This window comes from Anastrepha obliqua, chromosome 1 (genome assembly GCF_027943255.1).
Source record: "Anastrepha obliqua isolate idAnaObli1 chromosome 1, idAnaObli1_1.0, whole genome shotgun sequence".
NCBI lineage: Eukaryota > Metazoa > Arthropoda > Insecta > Diptera > Tephritidae > Anastrepha > Anastrepha obliqua.
Window position 1 is genome coordinate 92,109,784 of NC_072892.1, and position 27,781 is coordinate 92,137,564.

A 27,781-nucleotide genomic window follows, 5' to 3' on the forward strand; every position below is an offset into this window, starting at 1 on the left:
AAAGCCCCAAATCTTCGAAAAAAACCTTTAAAACTAATTCAACCTCCCAATATATTGCACGTTTCAAGGAACTATAAAATACTGTTCATATTGTAGAATGTTTCTTTTTTCTGATGGCGCTATGCTTTTTATTCCATACAAAAAAATTCAATGATGTACCTTGTATGGAAGAAAAGGCGTGACACCTCAGCAAAAAAAAAAAAAGATTGTCCAAAATCAGCAGAATTTACAGTGACCTGAAATTAACACTTTGCTGGACCTACTTAAGTTAAAATGGGCTTAATTTACAGCCTAGAAAAATTCTAAAAAATCGTGTTAAAACGTTGAAAGTTTGAGCGCAGGGTTGATAAGCTTTGCGTAAAGCTTGAAATAAAAAAAATGGTATGTTTATAATAATGCAATCTTTGAGTATATATGAAAAGAGACCGGATTAATAGTAGTTAGGGCAAGTATTTTCAATGTTTGTTTTCACTAACTTTTCGCGCTTATAGCAAAAGACTTCTCAAGTGAGGAGAAGTATTCTCTGTTTAGAAGAAAAAATAAGTAATTTAAATGACTTTTTATTAGGCCTGTTTGATTTCTTTTGGAAAAATCTCAATAATTGTTGAGGAAATTCAAATTTTTTATTCACTGTGAAATACAAATAAGTTTCGAATATAACATCATTCATATAACCTGCATTATTCAGGAAGGAAAGAGATTAACCCAATTTTAGAGCAAATTTTTCACTTGATCTGGTTATTTTTCATAAAAAAGACGTAAAATATTGGCTGTTAAAAAATGAAGAGAGAATATTTACCAAAAATCTTCAAGCAACCCTAGAAGAAGTAGTTCAAGTTTTATAATTCACAGCTTATTGGAGGCCATTCAGTATGGAATTTTTTTTAAATAATAGAGTTGTTCAACTTTTGCCGCAATAATTCGATTGTTTTACGTGCTGTGTTCGACGTAGTCCTGTTTGGAGAGAAAATAATTTTGTAAGGAGGTAAATCAACCTCATTTCTTAAAATCTACTAGGTTGTGCTTACAGATGGTCTCACTTCTTGGTAACGTCTTGAAATAGTAAAATTTTGCTCTTCGACAGCAATATTTTCTTAACCTTGACCGGAACTTTATCTTATTGCCACTTGATTGTTATGCAAAGAAAACCTGCGATCGAACGGGAGGGCGATCATTACGACCATAAACTGACGAAAGTGCTCGAAAAGTTGCAACCGGATAATAAAATAGAATATTTGTAAACATTGTTGCGACGTATATCTTTTCATGATGGAATTGTAAAAAGTACTGAATACACTAAGAAAAGATAAATAAGTTCACATTAAATATTGGCGAAATATCTTTTAGTTTTCAATTCAGTTGATAAATGTTCAGAAAAATTATGTATATTCTCTGAATAATGGAAAAACCCGGAGGTTTTGAAACAAAACTGACGAGGGCTTTCAAAAATTCCATTTTAATGTACCTAAGAATGTGTATAGTTAAAAATATGATGTTGCAATGTATTCTCAAAAGCTTTAAGAGGTTAGATCAAAAGAAATTGAGCTGCTTCGTAACGTAGGGTGTAAACGCGGATTTCAAAATCATGTAAACAATGGTTATTTTTGCTTGAGACCTTGTGAATTTGATTTACGAAGAAACAAAATAAAATGCAATGTGCAAGCCTTATATATGCACAAAACCCGAAAGGTGTTCATTTTCAATTCATTTCAGCCGAGTTGTTAGATCCCATGCTCCTTCATCTTTATGTACTAACGATCGCAACCGTATTTTCTTAGGCTAACTGATTTTTATGATATCGATTGAGAATTAGAGCACTTAAAATCGTAGACTCGATTTCTCGGACTAAGTCTAAAACATTGGAAAGGGTTAGATAAGAAGATAAAACTCTTATATTTTGGGAAAACACAAGAAGATGAGAGAAAAGCTCCATTAGTTTACAATATCACTAAATATACTTCATTTCGACTCGCATTTGCAGCAAATAAACAACACAATATAAATATAGAATTAGGAAGAACTAAATTTTCAAAGTATGATATATCTACAATATTTATTGAAATCTAAAAGTTGTAGCTGACTGCAAGATAATATATCAAATATTGATGCGTTTTTATACAAGGGGGGAGAGAATAGAAGAATGAAAGACTGGCTACATCTGGAGTCAGACATTTAACAGTAAAATAAACAGTTCAAAGTGATAAAATTTGTCTACGACCTTCCCCTATAACACAGAAGGTTATGAAAAACTTTATTAATAACATTAACAAGGTTGGTAAAAGCTTTCAATACCTCAAAATAAAATTTCGGCAAACTGAATTTTATGAAAACTTTACTAAGAACGCGGAGAATTCTGCTAATGGCTTTCAATACCTCTAAACAAAATTTCACCAAATCAGGGATAAGAAATAAAAAAAAGCTTTTGTAGGTTGCCAAATACATCAGTTTATGAAGAAGGCAAAAGAGAACTTTCCCAAAAATTTGTTTCATTATTCATTATAATTTTTTTTCTCACAATAATGTTGCATTTGTATGTTCCGCGCCAGGGCTGCAAAGTTTTCGTGTTCTTTTCTCAGTCAAAGTGTAGCAATCTGAAGAGGCAAATGTTCGGCGTTTTGTGATCTCTACAAAACAATAGGGTAGGTGTTGATTTTAATTTAAATGTGACAAAAACTTTAAATGTGTCAAAAATAAAGTAAACCGTTCTGTTTTATTATATTCCATATAGGTTTTTTAGAGGAGGGCGAAATTCTTCTTGTTCTATGAAATACGCAAAACTTTCACAGAGTGAACGGCAATATTCTCGTAATACTTTTATATAATGAGATGACTTTTTTGGAGGAAAGAAAGCCCCTTACATCTCTAAAATGCAACTTTTTCCTGAAAAATGAATTTCTTTGACTCTCCGCTCAATGTTAAAAAAAAATTAATAATAAGGCGAGTAAAAATTATTTAAGGAAAACCAATTAAATTCAAATCACAATGTGACAAATAAATAAATAAAGGCATTTACATATATATATATATGTATATATTATATATATAATTGGCGCGTACACTCTTTTTGGGTGTTTGGCCTGGCTCCTCCTTCTATTTGTGGTGTGCGTCTTGCTGTTATCCCACAAATGGAGGGGCCTATAGTTTCAAGCCGACTCCGAACGACAGATATTTTGGTGAGGAGCTTTTTCATGGCTAAAATACACTCGGAGGCTAGCCATTGCCTGCCGAGGGGCGACTGCTATTAGAAAAATGTTTTTCTTAATTTTGGTGTTTCACCGAGATTCGAACTAACGTTCTCTCTGTGAATTCCGAATGGTAGTCACGCACCAACCCATTCGGCTACGGTGGCCGCCATAAAGGCATTTAGTTGCATGCAAAAAGAACTATGATTTGCTTTCTATTCGTTGCATGTTTTAAACAAATTTTTCTAAATCTCTATTCACCGTAGGAATTTCAGTCTCTCTATAAGTAAATACAGGGTGGCTGATGACTTTTGCTACATTAAGAAACTCAAACAACTTTTTTTTTAGTGTATGGATTTCATTTATTTTTTTTTTTCAAGTTGAAGGTCATTAAATTTTATTAAATGTAGCTTAACTAGTTTTAAAAATAATTGAATTTAAATGCCCCCCATGCTCGTTGACACAAGTGCGGCATCTTAGTAAAAAGTTGTTCATTGCTGCTTTGAGAGTTGCGACAGGAATAGCCGCAATTGTTGCCCGAATGGATTGTTTTAGTTCATCCAAATTTGTTGGCTTTGTTTTATAAAATTCTTGTTTACATAAACCCCACAAGAAAAAGTCAGGTGCAGTAAGGTCAGGCGACCTGGGGGGCCAACGAAATTCAGAGTTTCTTGAAATCAGTTTATTGGGAAATTTTCGTCGCAACTCTGTCATAACAGTCTGGGCTATGTGAGACGTTGCCCTATCTTGTTGAAACCACACAGAGTTGAAAGGAATTCTCTTTCGGCGTAGTTCTGGATAGAAAAATTCTTTCAGCATTTTCAAATACGGGCTCCAGTACCCGTAACGGTGTGACCATTTTCTTCAAAAAAATAAGGCCCGACAATACAGCGTGAAGAAACCGCACACCACACTGTCACGCGAAGAGGATGCAATTCCGTTTCGTGGAGTATCTGTGGGTTAGAAGTACTCCATATTCGACAATTTTGTTTGTTCACATTGCCGTTTAAATCGAAATGGGCCTCATCAGACATGAAAAGGCAGTTTAACATGTTTTGGTCTTCTTCCACCATTTGCAGGATCTTCTGGCAAAATTCCAAGCGAATCGGCAAGTCTGCTGCATTCAGTTTGTTAACCATTTGAATTTTGTAGGGAAATAAGTCTAAATCTTTGTGCATTATTGTTTGCAAAGACTGTCGGCTGACACCAAGTTGAGCAGATAAGCTTCTTGTTGAAAACCTTGGATTGCTTTGTATAGCTGCAGCTACAGCAGCGATCGTTTCCTCCGTCCGAACTGGTGGGTTTCGATGATAAGGCCTTCTTGCGACTGTTCCTTGCTCAGCAAAATTATTCACCAGTCTCATTATGGTCCATCTGCTCGGGGGATCGCCGCCAAACATCCGCCTGTACTCTCTCTGTACCAAAACTACGGACTCCAGTGCGTGATAGCGGCGGACTATCCAAATTCTTGTTTGCGTGCCCCAGTTATCCATTTTAATAAATTTTAAAGATCAATCTGCAAATTAAAACAAAAATGGAACAGATAACTTAAAAAGAAAAAAAGTTATTCAATTTTTTTTGGTAGCGGCTTTCATCAGCCACCCTGTATAAAGATATACTGCCCCTTCAACCGCTCTTGTGGCATCGCACTTCTTAAATGCACTCCGTCTCACTTGAGTAAAGCCCAATATTTTCAATTTATTTGTGTGTCAAATGTCTCTTCAGAGATATCAAAACAATTTTGTGTAAAAAGAGTTTAATTGTGTTCCAAGAAAAGTGATGGATACAAAATTTATCTTCCCTCAATGACAGTTGTAAGCTAAAACCTATTTGTTCTTGAAAATATTAAGATTAAAATGTTTCGGTTATAAACTGATATTTATTTTATTTGATAATAATATGACCACCATTTTGTACCATAGCTTAAAAAAATAAGAAATGGAATACAGTAATAAAGTTATTTATTTAAGGTCGTTTGAAGAAACCTCGTATCTGCTGCTTTAAGCGCATTACTTTATGAAATGATATTTTCATATTATTTTCAATTATGTTGTGGGAGGACTTATTAGAATAGTTAACAAATTACTTATATACATACATATTCGGTAGCGTATTTTCGGCAAAGCTCAATAGCTTTTATAAACTGTTTTTAGGCTTTCTCAGACTTCAAACGGCAAATTGTTTCTTACGAAGAGTAGCTTAAAAGTATCCTTCTATGTCACCAGAATACAAAATATAAAGTTTTTTTAAATATAATATTACTATTTTCAAGCCTCGAGGTATTATCGGGGAAAGGTTTTCGAACGCCAAGAAGCACATCCTTATGGGTATAGGAATAAGTTTCCGCCCTCGTAATAGAGGTGTCGCTGCCAATACTATTTTTGTGTTCGCTCTAGTAATATATTGGTGATTTGAAGGTGTATATGTGAGGTTTCGATCGCAGTTGTTGACATTCATTTGAAGCGTAAATATCCTTTTTTATCTGACGCCAAAAGTGTCTACGTTCATTATGGAAATACAGCACATGCGGAAAGTCATGCTTCATTATTACCTTTTAAAGAAAAATGCAACTGAAACGTGTCATATATATAAACAACTTGTAAAGAGTGGTTGCGACGCTTCCAAAGTGGAAATTTCGAAGTGATTGATAAAGATCGCGAAGGGGCACCGAAACAAATCGAAGATACTGAACTACAACAATTATTGGATGATGACGCATGTCGAACCTTTGATGATATGTCTAAATCTAAAGAATTGGATATTGACAGATCAGCCGTCGTTTGTACGCGATGAGAATGGTCCAGAAAGCAGGTAACTGGGTGCCACATCAATTGAAGGAGAGGGATATCGAGAGACGTTTGTTGACGTGTGAGATGCTTCTTGAACGGCGGCAAAAAAAAAAGATTTTCTGCATCGCTTCGTCACTGGCGATGAAAAATGGATCTATTATGATAGCCCTAAGTGTCGAGAATGTTGGAGCCTGCCAATGAATCAAGTCCATCGACAGCGAAAAAAATATTCATGTTACAAAGGTTCTTTTATGAACTCCTTAAACCATCTGAAACCATCACTGGCGATCATTACGAACTGCAGCTAATGCGTTTGAATTGAGTTCTCAAAGAAAAGTGGCCGGAATGGGACGGTAGAGATGACACACTGATTTTGTTGCATGACAATGCTAGGTCACACGTTGCTAAATTGGTACAGAAATATTTAAAGGGACTCAATTGGGAAATCTTGCCCTACCTGCCGTATTCCTTAGACATTGTACCGTCGGATTACCATTTGCATCAATGCAGTCAGCCCTTATTTTAGAGCGATTCACTTCTTACGAGAGTATAGCGAACTGGCTCAATGAATGGATCAAGTCTAAAGAACTCGAATTTTTCGTAGCTTCCAATGACACATAATATCATGAATTATTTAATTGTTTAAATCATTCGTAACTTTGGCTAAGAAAGGATAATATTTCCATATTTCCCATACCCCCTTAGCTGCGCGCATGATACGGCATAGTTTTATAGTTACAGCAAAATAGATTTGAGCAGACCAGTGTCATAGCAATACAAATGTCTTAAGGAACGAAATAATAAGAAGCAAATTTTTCTGAGAACGTACTTGCAATCATCTATACCCGGAATTTTAAAAGATGCTCAAGCATGCGTAAAAAAAGATAAATCTGAGCGGCTGGCCTGCGATTAATCAAGGATGGAAGTGATTTATTCGGATATTACCAGTTTTGCCTGTATAAATAAGCTCTCTGACTGATGCGGTGTGTTTGTGTTAGCGATAACCGCCAACAAAGAGGATGGGGACAAGCGGTGTCTTCTATGTCATTGAATTTATTACTTTGGATTTCATTTATAATGAATATCAAGTGGAAGTCATGAAGTAAAGTTCGTTCATTCAACGCTCAAAATTAGCCGGAAACCAACTGTCTCGCTTACAGTCGCTGTGGAAAGGAATAATAATTTTGTTCAAAGGAATAATTATATCCTGGTATATCTAATTCTTAGTACTGTTAGAGTCAATAAACTAGCTAGAGTGCTTTGAAGTGGATCTTTTGACCCACTTTAAACTTTATTGTCTATGTACTTTATGGGTGTATACTTACAAATGCATATATATTTAATTGGCTCTTACACTACTCTGTTGTTCGGTATTTAATGAATATTATCCCGCTGTTTGTAGTGTGCGTCTTAATGTTGTTCCAAGAACATAGGGACGTACTGCTAGTTTTACACTGCCTCGGAACAGCAAATGATCTTTTACTCGGAGGTTTGCCTTTATCTGCCGAGGGACGATCACTGATATGAAAACTGTTTCTATAATTTGTTGTTTCATGCCCGGGGTACATACATATACGTAAAATACAAGAGAATTACTGAGCCTAGTTAGCTTCAATGGCTAAACAAGCTACAGCCTTTTACGATGGGGGGACCTAACTGGCTCTAGTGGGATGGAAATCATTACGGTGGGACTAACACTTATTGCTGATATGTTTTCTGTATACGGCGGTTTCCAATTCAATGATTATTCTTTTCCGTAACCTTCAAATAAAACATGTAAGAATTGCAAAATTTTTTCAATACGTGCCTTTGACACAGCAACAAAATATATGTCAGAGAATATTTCCCATATATTGATTCACTTATACCCATAGAATACGACAACTAAGCGAAGGAAGGCAATTACAATTCTGTGCTGGTTGTTCATTGTTTTTATTTTAAATGTTGTTCCAATTATGTTAAAGAGATGCTCTCGCATTCTTACATATTTTAATATATACGATTTTTGCATTTCTAAGATTATACCATGCTTGAGGAATTTTTTTTGAATAATATGAAATAACTGATTGTATTGGGTGGTGCGTGACTACCATTCGGAATTCAGCAGGCTATGGAAAATATCTGCCTTTCGAAGTCGGGATAAAATTGTAGGTCCCTTCATTTATGGAAGAACATCAGGACGCATGCCACAAATAGGAGGAGGAGCTCGGCCAGACACCCTAGATGGGGCCTTCGTATTCATATCCATATTTGCATACGTATTCCTATTATTGTGGGCGTTCGTATAATTGTTTGTGTTCACAGAATTCGGGCTATTAGGTAGTAAAAGTCCTCAAAAGAACTATTCTGCGCACATTTCATTGCCTCGTCTGTAACTGTTTCGGAAGCAACAAAAATGGGCACTCAAAAAGAAACACTAATGAATCTTCTTATATGAATTCGAAAAAAGATTACATAGCCAGGAGCCAGAAAAAAAAGTGTTAGTAGTCGCACGCATTTCTTAATGTAACTCTGATAGTTCATCCGTTTAATTAACTAATCACCTTCGGAAGCATGCAGTACACCTGGTGGTAATTGCCCACCAAGTGACAGTAGGTGCTATTTTCAGCTGTCCCCAATACGTTGGGCCCACAGCAGTAAATCAAGTGGCCAAGTAAAAATATCGGTCAAGAAGATTTGTGGGAAATGCAGGAAGATATTAGAAATGGGCAATTTTGCTCATTTGTTGTAAACCTACATAAATAGTCTTATAATTCACTGTTCGATTGGTTGTGTGTAACGCACTAAACAACGTGGATATTGATGCAACCGAAGGTATCATGTTAAAGGTCAAAAACCATTAGCAGAAATTGCAAGCCACAAGCTAATGGTTGAATATGTGTCTTAACTTACAGTTATAAGATAAGTGTACGCTTCGTACGATTCCCTGCAACAGAATGAAATTTCGCTTTACAAGAAAGGGTGCTTTTGTAGCTGATGCTTTCCATTTCAATTCAACCGGGCTATTCGGGTCATGTTCTTCGATTTCGATGAAACTTAAATATGTTGCTCTCTGGTCAAAATAATGAGACACGTATTTTTTTGTTCGCCCGAAAAAAAATTTTTTCAAGCTTTATCGGCAATTTTGTTTTTCGGCTCAAAATCGATTTTTTTTAATAATATAAGAATTTTTTTTTTAAATGCTAATAACTTAGTCAAAAATAAACCGATTTTAATAATTTTGGGTTCAAAATGATTGTAATTACTTACACGAGCGATTTCATGTAGAAAAAGTTGCAAAAAAGTAGTTGAAAATTTTTTAGTTTGCAAAAAACAAAAAGTGCGAAACAGGTTTTTTACTCAAAAATTCATTACTCAATAACAACTCATTTTAGCTACTGGGCATTCAGCTTAATTGAAATTTGAGGTGTCCTCTTGATTTGGAAAAAGTTATAAAAAAAAAAATACACTTTTTGAAATATTAAATTTCGAAAAAATTTCAATTTTTTTTCTTTTTTGCTAAATAAAAAATGTTCAACTACTTTTTTGCAATTGTTTCTACATGAAGTCGCTCGTGTAAGTAATTACGATCATTTTGAACCCAAAATTATTAAAATCGGTTCATATTTGACTAAGTTATGGGCGTTTAAAAAATTTGTTTCTTATACAATTAAAAAAAATCGAGTTTGAGCCGAACAACAAAATTGCCGATAACTCTTGAAAAAATTTTTTTTCGGGCGAACAAAAAAATACGTGTCTCATTATTTTGACCAGAGAGCAACATATTCAAGTTTCATCGAAATCGAAGAACATGACCCGAATAGCCCGGTTGAATTGAAATGGAAAGCATCAGCTAATAGCTAATTTCGACTAATTTAGTGACGCCCGAGTAAAACATTAATATGGATTTATTTCTACTGTTGACAGTTGGCAAGGAAAATAATTGAGAAGAAAGTTTTTGAGACCAAAAAAAAGAAAAATAAAAACAATCATAAAAGACAAAAGTCATTTATTCATATACTCGTACACCGGAAATATAAAATCAACTATGAATTATTAAATTTAGCAAATGTGGCTCGGTTTGCCATTGTATATAATACATATAGCAGCGATATAAGCAAGTCTCTTGTCAGCTAAACAGCTGTGAGTCTGAAGTCGCTTAAGGCCGCTACTGAATGCTTAATCTAAATTTGGTTTTCTATGATAAAAAAAATTCAAACGTGCAGAAGCGCGGCCAATCGACAGCAGTTGGTAGTAGAAATACAAAGCTTTATTGCTCGAGGCTTGGTTGTCTTGAGTCGATAAACAAAATAATACAAAACAAATACATTACACATTTTTGCAAAGATCCAGGAAGAGATAAAAATATAGCAAAATCTAGTTACAAATTGGAAAACAGTACAAAAAGAGTTAATACAAACTCAGAGATAATCGCTTACTTTACACTTTATTGATGTTATTAATGCACAAAATTATTATATTTTGAAATAATTCCCGAAAGTTAGATAATAAGTGAAAAGAACTGTAGATTCAAATAGGCCAAAAATCAATGGATGAAAAATACGTGAACGGAATCAAAGATCACCAATCGACTACCAAAGATTTTGATATTATTTTTGTTGATGTTGTTTGCATGTCGCAAGAATCACTTCAACTTAATGTATTTAAGAAGAGGATGAAGAGAAGGAAGAGAATTTTTGTCAAGAAAGGATTTCTGACTATGAAGCAGAACCAGAGGAAACCACTCAGCTCAGCTCAGGCTCACAAATCAATTTCATGTCAGCGGCTTTCTTCTTGTTCCATGAACTTCTTCTATGCTGTTCACAAGGAATACTCCCTAAGTGTAATGTGAGCGAGGCTATTTAAAAAACAATTTCTGTTCCGTGGTGAAGCAATTCTTGATGAGAAATGTTCCATATAAAACGTTACGTCAACTAATGGCCTTTTCGATAATTGGGCTTAAGAAATTATAAAAAAAAAATATTGTAAAGTACGATTTGTCCGAGATACATTACCGTGAATGAGATGAAAGTGATTTTTCAGAATAAAAATAAATCGTTAAATTTAGGTTCAAATCAACCTTAAATTTACTCAAAGTATTTATATTATATATTATATAGCGCCCAGTTCATTACACCCTTTAACTGCATATATCTGACATCTGCTCGTACACATATATTAATGATGTCAATATTAGCGGAAAATATTGATACCGAATTTTGAAATTGAAACTAATTTCGGGATCTGGGGCTTTGTCCAGGGACATAACCTTTTGAAATGAAACTTCTTAGGCGTCGATAAACGAGCGAGAATGGAGAGTAAAATTTCAAGACCATGCAACGTTTTAGGCATTTTCGTTCCGCGAGAGAGAAAACGATATAACGTAGTGGAAAAGGAGAGAGAGAGATATACCTTATATATATCTTAGATACACTTTGGGCAATATTTCCTAATTTTTAGTGAGAACTAACACTGCCTACTTTTTGGCGCTTGTTTGTTGGTGCAAACTTGTAGGTAATATATTTTTGGTGCCTACTTTTTGGCGTTAATTCTTCCTTGGTGCCTACTGTTTGAGGCGTTTTTTGGTTCCAATTTTTTTTGGCGCTTATTTCCGTTTCCTGTCTAGTGCTTGTGCGTACTATGAAGTGCTATCCATTCCGGCGTCGGATTTATTGGTATTGCCTTGTGGTAATTTGTGCCTCATTCTTTGTTTGCCGTGAAAGTTTCACTTCTGTTATGTGTACTACGCTACACGCACTTTTTTAATATTAGTTCAAATTCAATAACTGAAAGCATTTAAACATAACATGAAATAAAACCATTTGAAATTGAAAATAAATTGAGACAAAACTTAAAACAATACATATTGGGTTGGCAACTAAGTAATTGCGGATTTCAGTCATAGATGGCTTCAGTTGACTTTTTAAATTCGCAAACGTAGTCCAAATGTGAAACATATTTTGTTATTTGCTAGTTGGCAATTCAGCTGTCAATCAGTAAAAAAAGTTTTTTGATCGATTGCGTAGTTTTTGTTTGGCATTCATTGAAAAATGAAAAATCAAAAAGAACATTTTTGACATATTTTGCTTTTTTATTTTCGCAAAGGGAAAACCGCTTCGCAAACTCATAAAAAGTTATGTGTTGTTTGTCCTCATCAAGTTGGTCTCCTTGCCGCGGGGATGAGGGTTAAGTGCTGGTTTAGCCCCCATGTCATGAGGGTTAACCCGCCTCGAAGTAAGGCGGAAGCTCCATATGGGTATTGGCTGGCCAACCATCCGGAGAACGGCGGAGGCCACCCAATCACCATGCGGAGATTACCGTACCGACGACCATACCACTGTTAATCCCCAACCTGGTATCCTATCATGTCCTCTCCTGCACCCCCCTAATCCAGGGTGTTACGCGTCACCATACCCAGTGGATGGTTTGCCCTCCTCAAACTGATTCACCTCAGGAGGTAGAATGACCTTGCCATGGTAGAGGGGACTGCCATGGTCGACGTTTCCAATTTCCCCCCTAAAAAATCTTAGTCCGGCACGCTCGCCACGTCGAGCAGTGCGGACGATTAGAAATTAAATATGAACAAAAAAACCTAGCCTCGAACAACAAAGGCAACCCAAAATTAAGACCAAATCCCTCAAGAAGGTCAGGTCTTTCAATAAAAAAGACCACTACCATAAGCGGAGTAAAGCCTGTGGTCAAGCCAGGGCCTCGAAAAAGTATTGTACTCCATCATCACTATGCAAGGCCACACACATCTTTGGCCACTCGGCAAAAATTATTCAAGCTGGATTGGGATGTTTTGCCACATCCACCATATAGTTCTGACCCTGCACCATCAGATTAATTTTTGTTTTGATCTTTACAAAACTTCTTGAAAGGTAAACATTTCAATAATGATGATGATGTCAAATCGTACCTGATTCAGATTTTTCCTAATAAAAACCAGAAGTTTTATGAACGTGGGATTATGATGCTGCCTGAAAGATGGCAAAAGGTCATTGATCAAAATGGGCAATACATTAAAGAAAACAGTTATTTAGTCCCATGAAAAAAATGGTCTTTGATTTTCTAAAAAACATCCGCAATTACTTAGTTGCCAACCCAACATAAAATCACAAAGAAGAATGCAAATACAAGTTACTTTTGGAAGTAAAATTTAATATAAAAGAAAAAAAAATTGATACAATAATTATCAAAAGTATATAAAAACAATAATCTCTCGTATATATATACCAATCTGGCAACCCTGTATCTTTTGACAGAGACGTCAGATCGCTTAATGACATACCGCGTTGTAAGCGTCAGTCCAAGCAGATTTTTACCATGGAACAGGACACGCCACGCGAGCGCTCCCAAATTGTTGAAATTTACATTCAACAAAAGAAGTCAATTGTGAAAACTAAACGTGCGTATAAAAAATTAAATAATGTCAAAAGTGCGTCTTCTAAGAACACCATTAAACATTTGTACGAAAGGTTTTCGACTGGCGATGCTCTTTCTAATCCAAAGAGGTCAAATCAAAACCGACCAAGGACATCGAGACGTCGCCAAGGAAATCCCAAAATCGCCGTTCTCAGCAGTTGGGTATTGCTCGGACCACTTTACAACGAATTATCCGCATTGATTTGCATTTATTCCCGTATAAGATTCAATTGACGCAATGATTGTTGCCTGCGGACAAGCCTCGTCGATTGGAATGGGCCCAAAGAGTCAAAGGGTCCGTCGAATATGGGCAACCCTGTAATAGAAGCCCTATAAAAAAAGCTAATTATTACTGCAGTTAAGTCATTTTAGTGGAGTTTTCTAAATTTGACCTGAATTTGTTACATACCAAACCCGCTAATGAAAAACATTTGTGGCTTGAACACTTGCTCTATAAAATACAACTTCAATAAGTAAATTAAACCAAAATTCTTGCAATTGGGAAGGTTTTCTGTAATCATATTTTTTAATAAACAAGTTATTACTTCTTTCAAATCGATAAGTAAAATTTTCCCGTTTCCCGAGATTAATAAAAGCAGATATCAGGATTTTCGGGACTACAAAAACACCATTATCCCGGAATACCGGAACTGGCATCTCTAGTGCGTATATGTTAAGAAATCGATTCCCTTCAATTGCTTGTGGCGACCTTAATTCACCAAGAGTTAAAGCGTCTATTCAGCAATTTCGGCGTTGACGGATTGGGGTCAATTCAACCGCATTCGAATGGGTTGCTGATAAAAGCCTGAAAGCGGAAGCGCTGTATTATATTGTTTGTATGTATTGTATGTATGTATAGAGCACATATGCTTATATGGTATAAGAATAGATGCATATATGTATGTGTAACATCTCCATCGTTAGACTGAGATTAACAATCTGGCGCTTATGGCTATGGCAATGGCTGTAGTATTGCGGGCACGTTTTCGGCATTTGCCTTCATTAAACACGCACTATGAAAAATGCTTTGCTTGTGTGCTTTCAACATGTTGGTCAGTGGATATTTTAAAGCGTCTATTAAATGGTTAATAGAAATTTTTGCAGAAACAATGGATAAAACAGGCTTTAAATTCCTGTTTGGTAATAAGACTGATATTATCTTGGCACGCTTACTTTTTTACTAATATACAAATATGTACGAGATGTGCTCAAAAATAAGGTGCATTTTCAAATTTCGTGGGCTACGTACATTCGACTTTCGAAAATTTTTTTTCTGTTGGTACACTCGATCCGAAGATATGTTCACGGTTTTGCCAATATTGAATATTTAGTTTGTTTGTGAGAGGCATGAATAAAACAAGTATTTTACGTGCTCGGCGATTTTTTCCTATCGACTTTTGGCTCTCCTGGACTATTCGATTGGGACGATTCCCCATGGTGCGTCACCAGTTATGACCCTTTTAAGCAAATCTGGATCATAATTGACGTCATTCAACAAATTCTGAGCGTTGCTCATTCGACGTTGTTTTTGGTCAAAATTCCGCAATTTTGGAACGCACTTCGCTGCCACATGCTTCATGCCCAAAATTTCAGAAAAGATTGTTTGGCATGAGCCTACCGATATGTCGATATGCAACATCTCTAATTGTGATTCGACGATGCTCCATAACAATTTTAGGTTTCCCAATATTTTCATTGATTATTATGTGCTGGGGCGCTCAGAGCGAGCGCCTTCATTCACATCTTCTCAACCTTATGTGAAAAGCTAGTACCACTTGTAAACATTTTTTTGACCCAGAGTACTCTCACCGTATACCAGTGTCAATATTTCAAGTGTGTTTGGGTACTCAATTCCATTTCTTGGATCCATTTTTTTTCGATAGCAGAAAAATGTCTTCGACAAAGACAAAGAGAACAGTTCAGAGTTTTCTAAAAAATACAATAGAATTTCAGGAATTTAACATTCACGCCCATATAATAGCGCTGCTTACTAGCAAACCACAAACGGAAGCACTTTACGGAATACATTACAAGGCAAGATTTATGTAAATGCTGATCTAAATGCTTGTGTTGATGCCTATGTTAATAGCTCATACGTACATATCATCGAGAAACAATGTAAGGAATTATATTGAGTCGTTTGTGTTAGCACAATTGAATATTAACATGCAACAACTAACAGTACGATTACTATTTATATATAGGATGCCCTGAGCAATATAAAAAAAATTAAAATAAAATTTTAAGAGGTTGCTACTTGAAACCCATAAAAAAAGATAATAAATTAAAAAACTAACTACAAAATTTACGAACAAAATTGTGCTTTTCCATTGGAATTTTATGGTTACTTTCAAAACGATGGCGGCACAGGCAAATAATAAAAAATAAAAAAAATATTTAGTGTCTCAATTGTTGATCGCACAAAAAAGTTAGTTTTTTTTTTTTTTTTTTGGTTTTGAACTATACCTACTATGTACTTTGACAACTTATAGCAATAACACCGTTTTCCTTAAATTCATATTGCTGGGCTGGGGAATATTTTCATAGCGTTTTTATATTTTGTTTTATTTTATCATGGTTTATTTGCTGTTTAGCACAGGGTAAGTATTTTTTCGATAGAACTCTTTCTGCTCTACAAAACTATGTTAAATGTACAGTTTTTTTGAGTTATTTAATTTTTTATTAGTTTTGGGGCTTAGAAATGGAATACCCAGGATGTAAGAACAACATTTTCGACATCTGCTCTTCTTTGCTTTTCATCGAGGTCAAAAATCTGCCGTTTATGGAGAAGATGTCATAGGCGAGCCTGCAGCACGCAAATGGTTTGCAAAAATTACGACTTTGACGTCGATGAGACCTCCCGCAGCGGATGTCGATGAAGAACGCCTCAAATCACTTTTGAAGTAGAGCGGTGACCAAACCAGTCTTGAATTGGTGGAAAAAATGAACTGTGATCAGAAAAAGATTCTCAATCATACTTCATCCAATGGGATTTACCGAAAAACTGGGAATCTGAGTGCAACGAAAAAAAAGGAAGTCGACTTCATATTGATTCTCAGCATCTCGCTCGCCTTCGAGTAACACGCGATCATAAACAGCGCTTTTTGTACTGAATCATCATCGAAGATGAGAAATGGTGTCTATATATCAATAAGAAGCAAAGAAGTGAGTGGGTGGATCCAGCAGATACACCAAAGCCCATAGTCAAGCTGGAAAATGTTTGAAAAGAATGTCATAGTTAAAATGCTCTGCGAGTACATTGCCCAGCTACACCGCGTAAATGAGGTTATTCAATTGAAAAGTCCTGATCAGCATGATCAAACCATACTACTTCACTACAACTCAGGCCCCATGTTGCACAAGTCGTCAAAGCCACATTGCAGGCGCTCCAATGGCAGGTGTTTCAGCAATTGTCGTATTCCCGAACCTTGCACAGACCAATTACCCTCTTTTCCGCTCCCTTTTAAACCATATGAAGGGCGTTACCTTCGATAACAAAGAGACCCTTAAAACTGGCACAATCACTCCTTTGAAACCAGGCGATGTCTGCGATGTTGGGCATCAAGAGAGCTGTCGAGAGGTGAAACGAGGTTGTAAACAGTAACAGCGAATAAATAATTGATTCACTTATTGATATAACTATTTTTTTGTATTTCAATAAAAGTCTTCGGTAAGAACACTACGGACCTAATAATATATATTTGTATGTTTTAATTTAATTAAATTTAGCATGACAAAAAATTCATGACCCCAAAAAAGTCATTTCATTAAAAAAAAATAGTGCTTACTTTTGCACACTTTGTTGTTTCGTCTACAATTTTTGGACATTTCATACACTCATATATGTATGGATATATTTGAATATGCAAATTGACCTACTTGTTTTATATCCATTTCATTTATTTATATTTTTGTATGTTAAAATAGTTCGTATTGGCAGGTTGATATGATTTTTCTTATTGAAATTCCGTTATATGGTAATAAAAAACAAGCTCCTGCCTTTCTCAATCTGACGCTAAAGCAGAAAGGGATGTAGACTGCGCTCATTGTGTCAGTTGGGTGGTAAGAAGACTATATTTGGCCTTTTTAATATTAAAAAGAAATCAGCCAAAGTAACAAAACAAAGAAAGACAAATATATAGTACGAGTAAACAAATGTATACAACTTTTTCATGCTTCATGCCTATACATACGTTGAGGTCATATTGTTTGTATGTATTGTTGCGGTCATAAGTATGATATATACATATGTGTACATATGTTATATGCACATTAAAGTACGATGAGCATTTAAACCATTCACCAAAGCGGAAAATAGACAACCATAACTACATCGGTTTGCCGCTCATAAACATAAAAATTTCTTTCCATTTTTCTTATGGAATTTTTAGACAGACTTACCACAATGATGGATTGTTTACGATCGATCATTCAAACGGTGGGATAAGCAAATCAATTTCTCAACTACTGCACTTGGCTACGCGACTACAAAAGTGAAGGACTCACCTACTTACAGAGGGTGGTCCAGAAAGTGGCTTTTTGTTTAATCATATGTTAGTTTGACAGTGATGACCCTTTTCTGCAGGAAACCTTGAGTTTATACCATATTTCTGCCAAACGAAGTAAAGCGCTTTACACTTGAACACCTTTGGAAAAAATTGCAAATTTAGTTTGAAAGTTTATAGTGTATTGTCTAAAGAGTGCGTTTATTAAAACGAACCTTATATCATATATTCCGAGGAAGCACACATGCATATCGGTGCTACGTTAACAAGCAAAGCTGCGGCATCTAAAAGCGTGCACGTGACCGTCAGCAAACCAATTTATCTGCAGAGAATAACAGTTTATTGCGGTGGTTTGGAAGTTCGAGCGGTGGCATTATTGACCCATTTTTCTTTAAAAATGCTATTGAAAATTCTTTTCTTATGAATTTGTGAGGTAAAAGTCAGCACACGCAGACCAAAATCGGAGGCACATTCTTAACCAACTTTCCTTTCAGGAAAAATTGAATTAGACTCAAAGCACTTGGAATTAAGATATATTTAAGTCAATTTTTTTTCGAAACAACGTAAGCAAGATATGGCTGTTCATATACTGAAAATGTTATAATGTATTTTAAATCTATGTGGTTCAATTAAAACGTGCCATAAATAACTTGTTCGGTCTCAATCATAATTTTTTTGGCTTAAAAAATAGATTTCATAAAACTCTGCTTAATATTAGCTCACAATATGCAAACAAATTTCCATTATTCTGAGTCAGCATATTGCACAAAAACGCAAAATATGGCCAACAGATTGGCTTAAACAATTAATTTGTAAATACTCGATAATCATATTGTATACCCTCATGCATTGCATTAATCCACTGCGCAAGAGTACTTAAATATTTATCTACGAGTGCGTATAATTGATGTTGCTCATACGCAACGCATTTCCCAAATGAATTCATCCACACAAACACACGTACTATATGTATGAATATATGAACGATTGAATGCTACGGCCACAATTCGAAAAGTGATATTATAATTATCATAATTTTTCAATGCAATTAAACGCCTGTGTGAGAAGGTCCTTGCGAATAAATTTGTATTGAAAAATAATATTTTCAAACCTGGGCAATTTATTTAATGCATTTCGCATTGAAAATTATAATACTAAAAAAATAAATAACAGTGGAATGGGAATATATATTCCTATGCGTTTGCAAATGTAGCATTACGGTGTAAAATTAATGAATTTGCAACAGAAATTTCAGCCATTTAGGTATTAGCAGAACAAGCCGAAAATTAAAAATATAGAATAAAATATATTTATGAAAGTTCGCGCTTAATATCCCGCGCTGCAGAAATCCATGCCATATCAATAGAAAAATGCAAACGTATTGCTCTAATACGTTATGGAAATAATCTGATATAATAAATTAACTGCACCTAACATCTCATTTGTTAAATAAATATGTATTTATATCTGCACCAGAGAGATTCCATGTCAAGTGATGCAAGTAAAGTAGACAATGCAAAATACTGCTCTAATGAAGCGTCGTTAAATGCATTTGCATTTTTTCACTAGTTTGATGTAAGCATTTAAATGTAATTTGAAAAGTTAGTAAAGGGTGTTTTTTTAGAGGTTAGGTTTTCAAGTTGGCACTACTTTTTTCTTTAAAAAACTACTATTTCTTTAAAAATGAAGCCGGCCATAATGTTACAGTCAATGGAGAGCGCTATAGAGCCATGATTAATGACTTTTTCGTGCCTGAATTGGACGATGTTGATGTGGACGACCTTTGGTTCCAACAAGACGGCGCTACATGCCGTACAGCCAACGCAACAATCGATTTATTGAAGGAAACTTTTGGTGAGCGCATTATCTCGCGTCGTGAACCTGTGGCGTGGCCTCCAAGATCGTGCGATATAACACCGCTGGACTATTTCTTGTGGGGCTATGTGAAGTCGCTTGTCTACGCAGATAAGCCCGAGACGATTGACTTCTTGGAAGAGAATATTCGGCGCGTTATTGCTGACATACGGCCCCAATTGCTGCAAAAAGTGGTCGAAAATTGGGCCTCTCGGCTGGAATTTATTCGAGCCAGCCGCGGCGGCCACTTGCCCGAAATCATTTTTAAAACATAATGGCAAACGCTTATCTTTATAATAAAGCTAAATTCTTGGCGATAACATTAAATTATATACGTTTTATTTCATCTTGAAAACCTAACCTCTAAAAAAACACCCTTTAGAAGCTCATTATAAAATTTTCAGAAATTATTAAGCATAGTCTCAGTTATTAACGCAAAATATTCGAAAAAAATCTGAGGGGGAAAAGGATTTTGCCAAACGACAAAACCAAACAAAAAACTGTTTTCCCACAAAAAAATTGTTTATAAAGATATTTTATTCTAAATACTGAAAAAAACTTGAAAATATTGGGAGGTTGAATTAGTTTTAAAGGTGACACACAGATGGCGCTATTTATCACTTTATCGCGTTGGCAATACTGAATATATATTCATGACAAAGCCTCATCCCTAGGCTTTGTTTATCAGTATCTGTCATTTCGCTGAAGTATAAACAACGCAGTATTTTTGTGCTCCGAGTATGTCAAATTTCGTGCCGTCGAAACGCAATTTGCGGGAAGCTTTGCTTTTCTGCTTCAATTTGAAAAAAAAAAATACAGCCCAAGCCCGTGAATTGCTGCAGGAGGCCTACCCAGACCATACTCCGTCGATTTCAACATGTGAGTACTGGTTTCGACGATTCAAAAGTGGTGATTTTGACACCGAAGACAGGGAGCGTCTTGGCCAGCCCAAAAAGTTCGAGGACGCGGAATTGGGGGAATTGGTAAACGAGGACTCGTGCCAAACCCAAGAAGAGCTTGCTGAATCATTGGGCGTTGATAAATCAACCGTTTGCAAGCGTCTAAAAGCGATGGGAATGATCCAAAAGCAAGGACATTGGGTCCCGTACGAGTTGAAGCTGCGCGACGTCGAACGGCGTTTTTTACGTGCGAATTGCTGATAGAGCGACAAAATCGGAAGGGTTTTTTGCATTGGGTGGTGACTGGCGACGAAAAATGGATCCACTACGATAACCCAAAACGCAGAAAATCATGGGGTTTGCCTGGCCACGCATCAACGTCGACGGCCAAGCAGAATATTCACGGCAAGAAAATCATGCTCTGCATTTGGTGGGATCAGGCCGGCGTCGTATATTTTGAGCTGCTCCAACCGGGCGAAATAATCACGGGGGATCGTTACCGACTGCAATTGATGCGTTTAAGCCGGGCATTGAAAGAAAAACGGCCGGAAACGGTAAAAAGGCACGACAAGGTTCTTTTGCAACATGACAACGCTCATCCGCATGTTGCTCAACCTGTCAAAAAATACCTTGGAACGCTTGGCTGGGAAGTGTTACCCCATTTGTTCATTTGTCATTTGTTCCGGCATATGAGTCTCGATTTGGCGGACCAGCGGTTCTCCTCGTACGAGGCTACCAAAATATGGGTTGAGTCATGGATAGCCAAGCAGCGGCCAGAATTTTGGAGAAACGGCATCCGGAAATTGCTCGAAAGATGGGCGAAAGTTGTAGCTAGCGATGGCCAATACTTCGAATAGAATATTTTGTACCGTTTCTTCACAATAAAGCCCCAAATCTTCGAAAAAAACCTTTAAAACTAATTCAACCTCCCAATATTAAAAAGAACCGAAGAAATTTCACTTCTCAGCAATGAATGTAAGACAAAAACCTTAGGGTTTGCGCAATAACTAAAAAAAAGTTTCCCATTAATTTTGAACAAATGTCAAAAAGAACCGGAGATATTTCATTCCAAAAATCTCCGTATCAAAATTTTCAACATTGAATATTTCACAAAATGACAATTTTTTTAATTTTTCAGTTTTCATCTTCCTAACTGCACTCAAGCCTACAAATAAACCAATTTTCATAAAAATTTACGACAATGTCCTTTGGATCACTTGACATGAAATTGCTCGCTAATAAATGCTTAGGCAGCGCTTGAGTAGATATTTATCAGGATTAATGTATCAGAACCGTGATTTTGCAATTTAATTACTCTATTTGTCAATTATGTGTTTAAGTGTATTTATGCTTTGTTTCCGCCAATAGTTTAGCTGCTGATCGCTTTAACAACATGGAAATTCACCACTCAAGTGTCTACTTACATTAATGAGCCTTTTCTCAGCCTGATTGCACATGTATGCACTTGAAACCTGGCCAAGCTGCACTCATACTGATTCAAACTAATGGTAGTACATGAGCGTAGTAGTTGTGTACAGATCAAGATTAGGTAGGCTTTAGAGGAGGAAACAAGTCACCAAGTCATTGTCATTAGCATCTATTAAAACAAAACTCTTTTTAGTTATAGACCAGCAAAAACCCACGAACAACGGAAATACCATCAAGGTCACTAGATACTATTTATGTAGTTGTTTCTAGGTCCGGCGATTCTTGTAAGGAAAGTCAGGAATTGGTAAGAAATTTACAGTAACATTATGTATGTGTAATCTGCTCATTCTAGTATTTATGAGACTGCTAAGGAAGGCCCTAGCTGAGGCCAGACGGAGAAAGATTGACGTCATTATTGGCACCGTCGCACTTGTGTGGGAAGTTCGGACATTAATTCAAGAGATTAGTCACTTTTTGATTATATTCTAAGCGAAGGCTTGGTTATTTGTAATAGGGATAAGGGCCCAACTTTCTTTCCTTGGTTAGGAGGAGCTACTTGACCTCTGACCTCTTCTTCACTGATGTATCGAATATCTGTTTGGAGCATGCTTAGCGCGCACTGCTTTTCGGATCACGGATACATCAAATTTTCTCGGAATGAAATCAAACCTACAGAAACCTTAGGACAGACTGGGCCCTATGCTACAGAAACCTGCAGAATTTTGTGCCGCAAGCACTGCAAGGAAATGCAGATCTTTCGGAAGAATCGATAGATGAATTGGTGGAGACATTCCCCGCTGCGTGTTACAGGGCCCTCGAAAGCGCTTGTTCACTAAGACCGCCTCCCAAAAAGGAAAAGCCGCCTTGGTGGACATTCGAACTCATGAAAATTACGGCTTGATGTAGACGGCTGTTTAATAAAGCCATAATAATTAAGAGTCCCTCGGGGTGGGAACTGTACTAATGTATTAGGAATCTACAAGTTCGAAATTACGAGAGCGAAGCGAGACTCATGGAGGAGATTATGTGAAAGCGTGCAAGGCTGTCATGAGTCCGCGAGATTCAGACGTATTCTCTCGAGGAATTACACACCTATGGGGTACCTATATATATATATATATAGGTATAATTGGCGCGTACACCCTCTTTGGGTGTTTGGCCGAGCTCCTACTCCTATTTGTGGTGTGCGTCTGTTTTTTATGACGAGATTTTTCATGGCAGAAATACACTCGGAGGTTTGCCATTGCCTGCTGAGGGGCAACCGCTATAAAAAAAAAAATTTTCTTTTCTTAGGTCTTTTACCGATTCGAACGCATTCGGCTATGGTGGCTGCCAATTGGCGAATGCGGCTAATAACGAACCTAAATAAGCCACCGTCCTCGTCGTTATAAGTGCATGGTCACTATCCCATTTAACCTAACCTAACCTAGTATTTATGAGAGCTTGTGGCAATTCTTATGTTATGGAATGTGTTTGAGCTAATTGCTGTGGCTTGTCTCCCCCCTTCTACATGCGTAAACTAATTTGTGTCATCTCTATTAATCCCAGGACAACCCCTATAAGAATTTAGGATGACTTTTTATTTTTCTATTTACTTTTTTGAGAAAAAGTTCAGTATGAGCTGTTAAAAGTAGAATTTCCAGCAAAATAGCAGACTTGGTAAATACAATAACAAAAAATATTTCGGAGTAATTTAAGCAAACTTGGTACCAACAATACGTCTAGATTTCTAGAAATATACAATTTGGTGGAGTTTAATTCCCGGGGTTACAAGAAAGTAAATTACTAATTTTTATTAATATCTGGCGTGTAGTTTTTTGGAATATCTCCTGTAAATCTTACAGTTGTTTTATTTTGACTGTCAGCTTTGAATATTTTCTTTTTTAAAGAGGAAATGTTTTTTTCAGAAAGTTCTTTAAAATTCAAACTTTAAACTTAACATGGAAATAAAAACGTTAATTGTGGTCATACGAATTTTGCTACTGAATAAGTAAAGATAATCAGCAGCTGGCTTAGAAAATTTTGTTTCAGGGAAGTCTATACGAGTCTCATTATTATAAAGCATTTAGAGCAAATGGACGAAATTAGAACTCGTTTGCTCCGTCCCTAATTTCAGAAAAGGTAATTCTTGCAAAAAAAAAGAAATACTTTATCTATGCAGTTCATTAACTTTGCTAAATATTTCTATTAAACTCTGAACGGCACATTATTCCCGAACAGATTACAACGGCTATGTCTTAAGCCAATATTCTAGCGATAAGAAATCTTAAGCAGATTTGTCCTCTCCAGTAAATTTTTGTAAGAATCGCTCGATTGCCATTGCCTACCTTGAAGCTTTACAGCTATCGACTGATTAGTGTGAGCACTACCAAAGTCCCATCTACTAATTTTGATACGTGGAACGATGAGGTATATGCACGTTATTGTGATATAAGGTATATTAAACTAAATGATGATCCGGTGGCAAAACTGGCTCGGTTATGCTAGTTCCTTAAAGTATTTAGTGTCTCAACGGAAGAGAAGTACCTCAACTCAGCGTTGAAAATTCTCCGTGCAGAAGTATTTCGCTTGATTCAATGTTTTGCATTTGCTACGACTAACTCGAGAAAGATACGAGGCACTGGCTGAAAATTACTTAAACCTTTGCTATCTCAATCAAGAGGAAGAAGCAACTATTATACTTCATAATACGGAAAATCGTAATAGTTCTAACGCAAAAATTTATTTTCCTACTTAAGTCAGGTGTTCTCTATGCGGGTTAAATACTCTTTTATATCTGTTTATATACAGACGAGCAAAAGAGTATTAAAAGCCTCAAAACGATAACAACATATGTCACTACACTTTACAGTTATAATTGTTTTTAAAATGTTGTCAGCGCTCTTTGCACAATGTGGTGCAAAGCAAAAAACAAAAACCAAAATGCCTGCCAACAACATTCATTCATTCTTGTGTGCATACACATGCGTAAATACACAAGTTGCGCATTATGATGTTTAAAAGTGATTTATTTTCCAGCACAAAACAGTCCTGCAAAAAAGAAGTGTAAAATTACTCTCAAACGATATTACGTCATGTCGACGATGTGTTGGAGCAATTAAAACTTTACTCGCAGTGAAGGGCTGTCGCAACAACTAATATATTCTCCAGTATGTGTGCGTATGTATGCACGTATGCATGAATGCGTACTTGTCTACATATGCAATATACAACCCCCATAAATAGTCTTCGTCATGCAATCGCGCGCACAACTAAATTAAAGTTTTAAGTGCTTTTTGTTATGGAAAAAATACATTTTAATGGATTTGTACGGACCACTCATCCGCCATGACAGGATTTTTTTTTAATGAACTAATATCCTGATCATGGCATTTTCCATTTTTATAGTATTTTTGAACTGTATGGTTTCTTTTATGGCTATATAGAACAATTCAAAATTCATACGTAGTTGTAAAAATGTTAAAAAGGAAAATATCCACTGTTTAGCGACACAAAAAATCATATTTATATGGCTTTAATTTAAATTGCTGTAGGAAGTTTTTTAGGGTTTAGTGCTTTCTAATATATTTTCTATGACCTAAGAGTAGTTTTCTCGATGCTTACTGCAGAATACTCTGGCCAAACACCATCAGTAACGACGCACTGTGGAGATTAACGAACGAGGAACCATCCTTAGGCAAATCAAACGCAGAAAGTGGCGATGAATATGGCCACATATTGAGAAAACCACCAGATATATATCGCAAATAGCATCGCAAAAATGGCACTGGACTGGAACCCGCATAGGACCAGAGGTCGCGGTTGGACAAAAAACACTTGGAGAAGGTCAATGCTGCAAAAACAACAGCACAGAACCGTGTACGATGGAAGAGTCCTATCGAGGCCTTATGCTGCCGAGAAGAGTGAACAAGGAAAAAAAGGTAGTTTTTTCGATGTTTCCTTACAAAGTGTCTTCTCATTATCTGGTGAGCGAATATCTGCCAGTTAACTTAATACCGAAATTAAAGGTAGATGAGCTACCGGTTAGCTGTTAACCGAAGTCAAAACGAATTGCTGATGACAGTGTAAGTGGAATACAATTTTATTTTACCATGGTTTAGCAAAAAAACAAGTTTACAGAGTTTTTTTAATAACAAAAATTCAAATTAATTAAAATTCGTTTTCTATGCATGAATGTTGTACCAGAGGCTCTAGAATTATTATAACTAAATAATTTAATTCAATATTTTTTTTTGTCACGCAATTGGTACTGCAGGCTTTGGTAGACTTATTCATGCAGTGTTAGTCAGGTGAACAATGCGCAAAAGTGATCCAAATGGTTTAAGAAAATGGTATAGATTTGGACAATATATGGCTTCAATATGGCATTGCCACTTGTCACATAACACATGAAATAAGGACGTTATTACGAACGAAGTTTCCAGGCTTCTTTATCATACGAAGCAACTACATCAAATGGCAGCCGAGATCTTGATTTGAGATCATTGGATTTCTTTCCCAGGAACTGCGTGGAAAGTGTGACATGAGACTATTATAGAGCTGAAGAACGAAATCACAATTTTTATATGCGCATCCTCTTTGCGGGGGAGTCGTGAAAATTTAACGGACATTGTATTCCATGCATAAATACCGTAGACTAGAAACCGAATGAAATAAAAAAATGTCGACAAATTGTCTTTTATTTATGTATAAAAGAAAATCTGCGTGCTTATTTAGTTATCCTGTGATAAATAAAGTGGCCAATGCTCTTTTACAACTTCTCAAGCTACACTTTCATACCTCTCATGAAATTAGGTACGCACATCTACTAATTGTAATTTAGCATGCGTGACTGCACGTGTGTTAATAGATTTTTAGTTATTTATGAAGAAAAGACCTTTATAATGTACTAATATCATTAAAACGCTTAGTTTTAACCAACAATTAAGCACCCACGAAACTTAGAAAACGAATTACCTTTAATTTGATACATCACTCGTTTTGGTCGGTTTACTGATTCTTTGACTGCACGAGATTTTCTGTTTATTTGTGGAAATGCGCAGAAAAATATTGTCAAAAATCAGCTAGAAATTAGAACCACTTCAAGTCAAGTCTGCACTTTATTGCACGGGAATTAAATAGACTGAAAAACTGCGTACCCAAATTTTGTTTTCAGAAATTCTGATTGAAATGTTTGAAGTTTTGATGAAAATGTATTGAGTTCTTATAAATTTTGTACAAAGTGTGAACTTTGAATTCATATGAGATGACATTTGCTATAGGGTGAATTATATTTTTATAAAAGATGAATGAAAACTAAAAAACAGAATAGTCGAAATGGGTCAAAATGTAATGGCGCTATAATTTCACCGCGGACTGTATGTATGTATGTAAGTGGCTGCAGTCATTATGGCGGCAAAATCGCTCGTAAGTGCGATTATATTTATGCAATTAACATTTGCACATACACATATGTATATATCTAGATTAGATTTATGAGAAACTTAGCAGTGTTGTACCCATATACTAATACTTACATACAAATATGTGCGTAGGTACAGACCAATGAATGCGCAGCAAAAAGTCAACAGGCCAGCAAATGGATCCCTTTACTCACTCCCTGTTTTTCTGTAGCATATTTCACATTTTTTAAACTGCTTGGATATTTTTCAACTTTTATTATAAGCACTTTTTGCCTCCCATTCATTGCTGCTTGCCACATACTCCTACTGCTGCTTGCA

The 27,781-nt window shown here is 36.0% G+C and overlaps 1 long non-coding RNA gene across 1 annotated transcript; it reads right to left on the minus strand.

Annotated features, from left to right (window-relative positions):
• Nucleotides 1-800: 800 nt before the first annotated feature.
• On the minus strand, nucleotides 801-27,044 carry LOC129235790 (uncharacterized). The gene is made up of 3 exons (XR_008581604.1): nucleotides 27,018-27,044; nucleotides 1,029-1,296; nucleotides 801-954 (listed from the first exon to the last, which is right to left on the minus strand). It is a non-coding gene; the product is annotated as an uncharacterized LOC129235790 (long non-coding RNA).
• Nucleotides 27,045-27,781: the final 737 nt, after the last annotated feature.